Here is a 10,695-nt window from a genome sequence, read left to right as displayed (position 1 = left end):
AATACGATTCTGCTCCCATAGGAGTGTAGTAAGTCCCTCTAGAAACTGGTTGTTCTGACCACCTATATTACCGTTGTTCCTTCGACCAGCCATAACTTGTATATTTCCGATTTAATCTCATTTGTGTCCCATAAATACATTTCAGTATATCAATCATAGCAGGACTAAGTTATCACATTAAATGAAGAACTATAATAACGTAAATCTTACAAACTTGTTGGTTGAAGTAGTCGAGTTCCTGACGAGATGGCTGGCGCATGCTGTCCCTTAGGAGTGGGCTCTGATACCAATTGAAACATCCCCGGTTTTTTTTTATATATATCCCTCTCATTAACTACCTTTTTGAATGATCGAAGTGCAGTACCATCGAAGAAATTTATCATAACCAATGGACATGACCGTATTAGAATATATTTATCAATATGAACCAAAACTCCTGAAACATTCCCCTCCTGAATGATAAAGAAATGAAAAATCCCTCGCAGTAAATCTCGCATACTCTGTACTCCTTGACAACAGACAGTACAATGCGTCCATCTCACCTTCTCATCTACTCCGTCCGAGGGCCTTTCGACATATCCTGGAGGTCATCCTCACCTATAATATAAATATCATGAGTCTACCACCCAGCAAGTACAGACCAATATGATTAAGAGGATATCCATAAGGTAGAGGAGATGATACTAGAAACCAAACGAAAATATAAACTAAGTACAGTTTGCAAATAGAGATACCCGATGCGTAAGTCATAGTATGTAGCTAATATGGTGAATAAGTCACATATCCGGCAACCACAATTTGAGCCAATCAACAATCCCATGACCCTAGAGATGCCTCCTAGAGAATATGCAGTCAGTCATATAGCCGAAGCTAACAATAAATTATCAGTCAAGTTTGGATGGGCCCTCCCCGGAGCTCATCCCGGGTCACTCATCCCGTATTGTCACCACATATGCTCATATTCATCCTATTCGCTACATAAGAAAGGAAAACATAATATGTCCTCAATATTCTGTATCAGTTGAACATGTCTTTCTATTCCATTCATACGGTAACCTTTTCCATATTAAAGAAAACAATGAAATCATGCATCCTCAAAAGAGAGCAATCAACCATGAAAGTTCATCTTTTAATCAATTAGCCATACTAGAAGAACCTAATGAAAGCTTGCATCATGGTGAAGAGATAAAGAAATTACAATCCTACAACACTATACTAAGTTCCAATCCCACATGAATATTAATTCCCAACAAATCAAAAACACTACAAAGCTAACTCAAAGTGTAATAACAGAATAAATACAACAAATAGATACAACCTAAATTTTAGAAATCTACAACTATTAAATGGTATAGGATGTCAACATACTGTCGGACCTTTCACCAACTACATTCATATATAGCATGGGATACTTAAAGAATATGAAATATGTTCGTGCATGATAAAATATAGACTACATTTCTAATTTGTCCATAATTCTACATCTCCTAAACAGTTAGGTGAGGTAACTACATTAAGTTTAATAGTGCAACAACATGCAAGTATCATAAAACTCAGTTGTAAAGTAGTGAGAATATTAACAACCCCACAATTATTCCCAACAATCCTTTCCAAATTCCCAGATGCACAAAGAACAAGTTCATCATTATCACAGCTAACTAAGGCTACCAAAAACAAGATCCTAAAATCATATTAACTCGAAGAAACCAAACGAAACCCATTTCGATCACAAACCATAGCAAAATCTTTGTGAAAATCCCAATTCGAACCAGGACCACTCCGCAGCCTCAAAGAAATCACACCACGCCTCAAACCCAGATCATTCCAGAATCAAAACACCACCAGTTCACCCTTCAGCAACCCATATAGGCATTTAGTCGAGCAAGATTGTTGCAGAAAAACTCAATCCATGTTTTCAACCACCAATCCGCATCCTGATTCAGCATTTCAACAAGCAGAAGAAAAACATACAGAAAACTCGAACCATCAACACCTACAGAGATAATCGAGTCTAACCCATTCACAATTCATGAGAAACCACAAGATTCACAAAAAGAAGCGAACCATCCACCGGAAATCAGTCTCCACCAAAGTGACAAAATCCTAGAAAACATGCGATTCAAGAATAGAAAACTTCAACAAAACCTTAACCGAATGAAAATCTACAGAATAGAAAACTTCCGCAAACCATTCCGCCAATCTCCTTTCCTAGGTGAATGATTCACCCTTCCTCCTCAGTTCCTACCTCCTTACCTCATAGATCTCGCTCAATCATAAAGGTTATGAACTTGCCTTCTTTCTTCTTGTTCCCATGCCGTAGCCTCGCCTCAGTCACTGCCGTGCCGCCGTGTGATGGTCGCCGGACTCTACGCCCTCTTGTAAACCTCTCAGAACCCTCCGAGATGGGGTGAAATCGGATCGAGATTTAGAGCTCAACGATAAGCCCGATCGGACCCCGTGGAGGTGAGGAGAAGATAGACGGTGATTTCGGCGATGCACAGCGAAGAGGAGCACGGGATTTCTTACCACTAGGTCTTTATAAACCTAGGTTTTAATCGGTTCAACTTAGGGCAATTAGCCATAACCTAGGGTAATTATAATTAATTCCCAACTAAACTTGAATGATATATGTTTCCCACAAATTAAGTAGTTATATTCCCTTAAATTATGTCATACAAATTCATTTAAAACTCTAAAAATCCCTAAAATCTGTAGAAAATTTTAATTAATAAAATTATCCTTGTGATCATTCACGAGTTCTTAATTCATTATGTTTACTTAAATTAAATTCCTTAATGAACGTTTGGGGAACCTTACAGCAACAATAGCAACAACAAGTGAATACTGGTGGCACATTACCTGTAGTGCAACCTTCAACGATGTCTGTAACTTCTCACCACTGAGAGAGGGAGATCAGGGGAGGAGATCCGGCTCAGCTGTTCTCTGCTCCTCTCTCTCCCACCCGACGTCCTAAAGCTTATTTCTGGACACCTCTTGAATAAGGAGGACGAAGAGCAATTCTTCAGGAATCTTTTGGAGAAACCCCTGTAAGGGAAAAAAAATGAAAGGGAAAGGTGGTAGCTAGCGATAGTTCTCTTGAAAGGATTATCACTCCATTTTCTCAACGGGTGTTAGATGATCTACTGTTGAAACATTATCAGAATTTAAATGTCAGAGAATACTCGAGAACAACTGATCCCGAAGATAATCTTCTTAAATTTGAGCATGCGGCGCTCCTCCAATAATTTACTAATAGAGTTAAATGCCGGATGTTCCTTACCACTTTCGGAGGAGTAGCTCAAAGATGGTTCAAGCGACTATTGGAGAATTCCATTCGTCTCATCAAGGATTTCCCCAAGATATTCTTACATCATTTTTCCAGCAATCAGAGGTATCATAAAACTCCATGAAGTCTTTTTTCCATCAAGCAAGGCCCTAAAGAGTTTATTAGGGCTTATATTAAGAGATTCAACCAAGTGGTTATTGATGTTCCATCAGCCACCACAGAGATCCTAGTAAGTGTCTTTTCTCAAGGGCTTAATGATAATGATTTTTTCAATGATTTGGTTAGGAATCCTCCTACCAATTTTGATATATTAATTGAACGGGCTTCGGAGTTTATCAATGTGGAAGATGCTTAAGATGCCCGTGGGAAAGAGGTTAACACCTCTGCATTAGTTCCAATAGTGGCCCGTCTGGGGGGACCTACCCAACCTCCTAAAGGACCTCGAGCGGACCCACACCATCGTCATCCTGAGCCTCGACCTTAAGAGGTGCAACATGTGGGGCTTCCTCAACACTTTCCTCAAAGATGGTGTACATACCATCTGACTAATACTCATGATACTGAGAATTATTTCACTTTGAAGAATCAACAAGCAGATAACATTTGATATCATCAGCGTTCTCCAATTCCAAATCGCCTGCGATATCCTCAACAAAATAACCCGCTTAAAATTGAATATCAACTGAGCGGATCACAAGCGAGAATATTACCTCTCCCCGTGGTGCAAGCACATACACCCAATCAAGTACAAGCAGAGCCATCATCGGCTCGACAGGAAGAAAATCGCAGTAATGCCACTTAGGGCAACATTAACATGATAGTAGGAGGGCCCACGGATGGTGGTTCTAATTAGGCAAGGAAGTCGCACGCTCGGCGATTAACAACTCATGCCATCAGATGTAGCGCTGAGAAGGCGGCAGGGTTGGAGATCAGTTTTGGACCCAGAGATTTGGTGGGAGTGGAAGTACCCCATGATGATGAATTGATAATTAAGGTTGTTATAGCCAATTATAACATTTCACGTACTTTTATTGATACTGGTAGCTCTGTTAACATTATCTTTAAACAAGTTTTTTACCAGTTGCAGATCGACCCCAAGTGAGCTTCAGCCTATGGTTACTCCATTATACGAGTTCATAGGCAATGAGGTACAACCACTGGGTCAGATAAAATTAGCCATATCTTTAGGGGAGGAGCCTCTTATGCGGATGCACCGATCGGTCTTCATAGCTGTGGATGCTCCATCAGCATACAATGTTATCCTGGGTCAACCGACCTTGAATGAATTCAGGGTGGTCATTTCTACTTTTTGCCAGAAGATAAAATTCCTTATGGATGATCAAGTAGGGGAAGTCAAAGCAGACCAAATAACAATACATAAGTGTTATGTGGAGATTGTAAGGGTGGAAGCTAATGCCGCCCGAAAATCTCAGAGGATGGATATTAACGTCATTCATGAAAAGCCACCCATCCTTATATATGAAGAGAAGGAGGAAGTGCAAATACAGCCTGGTCAACCGAAAGCTACCACACATATCGCTTCTGACCTGGATCCTGGTCTCAGAGAAGATTTGATAAAGTGCCTATCAAAAAATAGCGATGTGTTCGCTTGGACACCTAAGGAAGTGAAAGGTGTTGCGCCATCAGTTATAGAGCACGCTCTTCATGTATATCCGGATGCCTGACCAGTCAAACAAAAAAAGAGGGACTTTGGAGCTGATCAGAATAAGATTATCAAAGAAGAAGTAGACAAGCTACTAGAGGCTGGATACATTCGGAAAGTATAATTTCCAAGTTGGCTGGCTAATGTGGTTTTGGTTTCTAAGCCAGGTAACAAGTGGCGAGTATGTATTGATTTCAGAGATCTCAACAAGACTTGCTCAAAAGACTATTATCCTCTACCTTGCATAGATCAAGTGGTGGATTCCACGGCTGACTGCGAGTTTATTAGTATGCTGGATGCCTATCAAGGGTATCATCAAATTTCACTTGCTAAAGCAGATCAGGAAAAATTTAGCTTTATAACTACTGAAGGTACTTATTGCTATAATGTTATGCCTTTTGGTCCAAAGAATGCAGAAGCTACTTATCAAACGCTTATGAACAAGGTTTTCCAGAAGCAGATTGGAAGAAATATAGAAGTTTATGTGGATGATATTCTTAGTAAAACTATACGGGCTTCTAGTTTATGTGCTGATATTGAAGAAACTTGTAGGACCTTGAGGAGGTATAGGCTCAAGCTCAATCCCAACAAATGTTTATTTGGGGCCAAGAGTGGAAAGTTCTTGGGATACATGGTGACTGAACGAAATAGAAGCCAATCCCAGAAAGGTAAAAGCATTACAGTATTTTGCTAATACAAACCAATGATGAAAAGATGAAAATGAATTTTTTTAAAATAATTTTGGAGGGAAAAAAATGAAAGGCATAAGAATATTTTTTTAAGCAAAAACGGTATATAATTTTTTTTTAAAGACGAACCCCTTGCTCGATTAGTGGTTTCACTAAATCAGAGTGGCCTAGATCTGATACCAATTATAGGATCAATGAAGTGTTAGATGGGGGGGAGGTGAATAACATTCGTGGATAATTCGTTCGTTTATCGAAAAACACAAAGAATGCAGCGGAATAAAGAGAGACACAAAAGCAATCGCTAACACAATTTCTTTTACTTGGTTCAGAGCTTGTGATGACTCCAATTCTAAGGTCCGCGATCGTTGATCACTTTCGGTAGGCAATCACTAATAGCTCAGAAATTCTTTACAAGTAAACAATTACAAGTACAAACTAAACAAAGTATACCGACAATATAAGGATAAGTAAAAGAGTCATTGATTGTCAAAGCAGTAGTTGAGCATTGTTGAAGCATTTCAGAGCAGCACACAAAAGTGCAAGTAATCTAATTTTTAGTGTCATTGAAGTGCTGGCCGAGACCCCTTTTTATAGCCTCTTCAAACCTGATCCAGATACTCTGATCTAAGGTGTTAGGACCGTTGAGCCGGCTAGAAGGAGGGTTGAATAGCCCTGCACAAAATAAAACAGAAAATACCCTTCTCAGACTTAAATGAACACTTGCATAAATAAAATTAGAATAAACAAAAAACAGAGGCTCAAGGGATTTACTTGATTACAACTGGGGAGGTTGTTAATCCAAGGAAGTGAAGCACACTAAATACTCCTTCAGGCGGAGATGCCTCTTACAGCAATAAAAGCATAGAAAGATGAAGCTAAACTAACAAAGAGAAGCGCATAAGTATTGTAAATGAAATTGCTTGCTGATTATAACTTCTTGAACCAATGCTGTATTTATAGCCTTGGTCGAGGCACCTGGAAGGGTTCCAGGCGCCTGGAAGGGGATATAACTTTATCCCTTTCGCAACGGATCGTGGTCAAATGTGATCTGAATAATATCATATTCCGGATGCCAGTCTAGTCCGGGCATCAAAACTGGTCTGGGCACCCGAACTGATTCCAGATACCCAGACCCTTAAAGTCAACACTATTGACTTTTTTCGATCTAGGTCCTTTGCTCCGGTGCTGCTTACCTCAGTTCGGGTCTTTCGCTCCATCTCCGCTCGCTTAGGTGATTTCGGCCAACCGAAATAAGGCTCACTCGAACCCAATTTCGGCTTTCTCCTCGAGCAGGCTTTCGCTCTGGCTTCTCGTCCCTTGAACATCGTACACGTTCTTATCATCCATAGGTGTACTTTTTTGCGGTGCTTCGTCCCTCAGATGCATCGAGCCCGTCGGCTCTCTCCCGTGTCATCTTTCTCACTAGCTGCGTCTTCCACTTGACTTCCTATGCTCCTAAGCTCCTGCACACTTAGACATAGGGATCAAAAACTAACAGAACCTAACTTAACTTGTTTGATCACATCAAAATAACCTTGGCGTTCCAACAATCTCCCCTTTTTAATGTAAGCAACCCAAGTTAAGATAGAGTAAACAATCATAAAGTTAAAATAATAAATTCTGTAATAAAGTGCCAAAAAAATTATTTAATTTGAAAATCTACCTCCCCCTAGACTTAATCTTTTCCTTCTCCCCCTTTGATCACATAAAAATGGGGTATAAAGAAAAATCTAAGGGTAACTTTTATAAAACTCTGAATTTCCAAAAAAAAAAATTCAAATAAAAAAGATTTCTAAGTAAACTCTGATTTTGGAAATATTGAAAATATTTTTGATAGCGCTAACAATGCGATAATTTTAGAAATATTTTCTAAGTAAAAAAATGAAAATTTTCCTCAGTTAAAGAAAATTTTTAAGAATTAATTTTTTATAGAAATTTTGGTAAAGTAAACAAAAATTCTAAGTAAAATACATTTTAAAAAAATAACTTAAAAGAAAATTTAAGTAAAAATGAATGTAAAACAATTTCTAAGTTATAAAAATTTCCTAAAGAAAGATTTTCTAACAAGTTAAACAGATTTGCAAAAAAAATTTAGAATTTTTCAAAATAATTGAATAACTATTTAAAGCATTATCTAATTTCAATTTTAATACTTTATCAGTTAGTCAATTAAACATTTTATTTCAATATTTGGTTTCCAGGTTGTAGCGAGGCACTAGGCCTTCTTGGCTATTAGATCATCAACCACTTCTAGACAAAGCCGCATAAGGAAATTAAACATTTAATTTTTTTCGCTGAAAGCTCTAAGTCTAAATAAAGTTCAAGTTAGGCAAAACTTAGGAACCTAATATAGGTTCATGGCAACTGGATTGATTAGATATTTCTTAGGGATATATTTTTTTGAAATGTTTTTAATTTGTCCTTTGTGATATTTAAAATACCAATTTAGTTTATTGTACTTTCTAAAACTTGTATTATATGAGAATGCATGATTTTTCAAGTTACTTATTTCTTTTTGCAAAATATCATTTTCTAATTTTATTTTGTCAAACTCTTCTAATGGGCAAGATTTTTCTAGAATTAATTTTAAATTTTTAATTTCTTTTTCAAGTTTGCAACAATCTTTGGTTAATAATTTCATAAACTTGAATAACTTGTCAGGTGGAAGAGATCATACCTGGCTTACCTTGCCGACTTCGTTATCCGTATCTCCCCCTGAACTGCTACTTTCTTTCGATGTAGCTCCCCCTTCATCGATGCTCTCGATGCTCATTTCGGATGAGCTTGCTTCGTGTTCATCTTCTTGATGACTTGCCATTAATGCAAGTCTAGAGAAAGTCTCGACTTCCGATTCGGATGACGTATCATCCCACGTCGCCTTTAGTGTCTTGTACTTGTTCGTTTGAACAAGCTTCTTTCCTTTATCCTTGTCCTTATTCCTTAGCTTGGGGCAGTTGTCTTTGACATGCCCTTCTTCGTTGCAGTGGTAGCATCTAATCATCCTTTTCTTCTACCCTGCGGATGGTTAGTTTTTTCTTGATTTACATAACTTTTTAAAACGTCTTACCATGCATCATTACCATTTCCTCGTCGTCAAGAGAAGATTTTGACTCATGTTCGTCTATTGTTACCTTAAGCGCGATGTTGTGCTTTGGCTCCTTCGTACCTGCACATCTCGATTCATACACTTCAAAAGTTGAAAAAAATTCTTCTAAGGTAATAGATTCTAAGTCCTTAGAGATATATAAGACATCTACTAATAATGCCCATTTGGTATTCCTAGGGAATGCATTAAGAGCATACCTTAGTGAATCTCGATTACTTGCCTTTTCTCCAAGATTTGAAAGTCCGATGATGAGCTCCTTAGTCCTCGAGTGAACATGTGCAATCACTTCATCTTCTTCAAGCCGTAGGTTCATCAGCTGGTTGCGGAGTAAGTCTCGTTTCGCGAGCTTGGCCTCAGACGTCCCTTCATGTAGCTCAAGGAACTTCTCCCAAACCTCCTTTGCTGAGTTGTAGGTGCCGATCTGGTTGACTCCTTATGGCGGAAGGATGCTCAACAGATGGAATTTTACTTTGCCATTTGCCACGTAGTCAGCCTGCTCTTTCTTCATCCACTGGTATTCTTCCTTACCTTTGAATCCTACAAAACCAAACTTCATTATTAAAAGTAATTCAAAGTCAGTTTTAAAGATTACTTACATTTGCTTTTTCCAGCTAGCGAACTCCCACTCGAACTTCGGCGGATATATGCTTGATCCAGCCATCATCTTTGCTTTGATTGGTGGTTAGTCCTCCTGAAGCGTCTTGACTCTGATACCACTTGTTGGGGCTGTTGGGCCGGCTGGAAGGGGGTTGAATAGCCCTGCACAAAATAAAACAGAAAATACCCTTCTCAGACTTAAATGAATACTTGCATAAATAAAATTAGAATAAACAAAAAACAGAGGCTCAAGGGATTTACTTGGTTACAATCGGGGAGGTTGTTAATCCAAGAAAGTGAAGCCCACTAAATACTCCTTTAGACGGAGAAACCTCTTACAGCAGTGAAAGCACAGAAAGATGAAGCTAAACTAACAAAGCGAAGCGCACAAGTGTTGTAAATGAAATTGCTTGTTGATTTTAGCTTCTTGGACCAAGGCTGTATTTATAGCCTTGGTCGGGGTGCCTGGAAGGGTTCCAAGCGCCTGGAAGGAGATAAAACTTTATCCCTTTCGCAACGGATCGCGGTCAAACATGATCTGGATAATATCACATTACGGGTGGTTGGACCCTTAAAGTCAACATTATTGACTTTTTCTAGTCCATGCCCTTTGCTCCAGTGCTGCTCGCCTCGGTCCGAGTCTTCCCCTCTGGCTCCGCTCGCTTGGGTGATTTCGGCCAACCGAAATAAGGCTCACCCAAACCTAATTTTGACCTTCTCCTCGAGCAGGCTTCCACTCCAGCTTCTCGTCCCTCGAACGTCGTGCATGTTCTTCTCGTCTACCGGTGTACTCTTCCGCAGCGCCTCGTCCCTCAAACGCACCAAGCCCGTCGGCTCTCTCATGTATTATCTTTCTCGCTAGCCGCGTCTTTCGCTTGACTTCTTATGCTTCTAAGCTCCTTCACACGTAGACATAAGGATCAAAAACCAACAGGACCTAACTTAACTTGTTTGATCACATCAAAACAACCTAGGGGTTCCAACATCAGGATCAAGTTTTGACTCAACCAGAATCGATCGACTGATCCCTTGGTTCGGTCGACCAAACCTGCTAAACCCACCCGACCTTTCGTCTAGATGTAGTCTCTCCAAATAGAGCCTTCGTTTGATAGACCGATCCCACCGTTCGGTCGACCAATCAGCTAATGATCTTCACCTCATCCGATCCAATCAACCTGACTCCACCGAGTCTCTGTCTATCCTCGGTTGATTGATCCCAAGGTTCGGTCGACCGAACCTCTAGTTAACACTTCATCGAGAGATGAAATTTTGATCCTTTTGTACTGAGGTTCTATCGACTGATCTTGACATTCGGTCGACCGATCAAGGCTAAGTCCAACCTTGCAAAACTGTT

At 39.4% G+C, this 10,695-nt stretch overlaps 1 long non-coding RNA gene across 2 annotated transcripts; it reads right to left on the bottom strand.

Moving 5' to 3' along the window:
- Positions 1 to 214: 214 nt before the first annotated feature.
- Positions 215 to 2,735, bottom strand: LOC121984237. Of its 2 annotated transcripts, none has more exons than XR_006112826.1 (2): positions 735 to 2,735; positions 215 to 597 (listed from the first exon to the last, which is right to left on the bottom strand). It is a non-coding gene; the product is annotated as an uncharacterized LOC121984237 (long non-coding RNA). The 2 variants fall into 2 exon arrangements; XR_006112827.1 differs by having other exon boundaries at positions 1,735 to 2,735.
- Positions 2,736 to 10,695: the final 7,960 nt, after the last annotated feature.

Source organism: Zingiber officinale, chromosome 5B (assembly GCF_018446385.1).
Source record: "Zingiber officinale cultivar Zhangliang chromosome 5B, Zo_v1.1, whole genome shotgun sequence".
NCBI lineage: Eukaryota > Viridiplantae > Streptophyta > Magnoliopsida > Zingiberales > Zingiberaceae > Zingiber > Zingiber officinale.
This window is presented reverse-complemented; position numbering and strand designations above follow the sequence as displayed.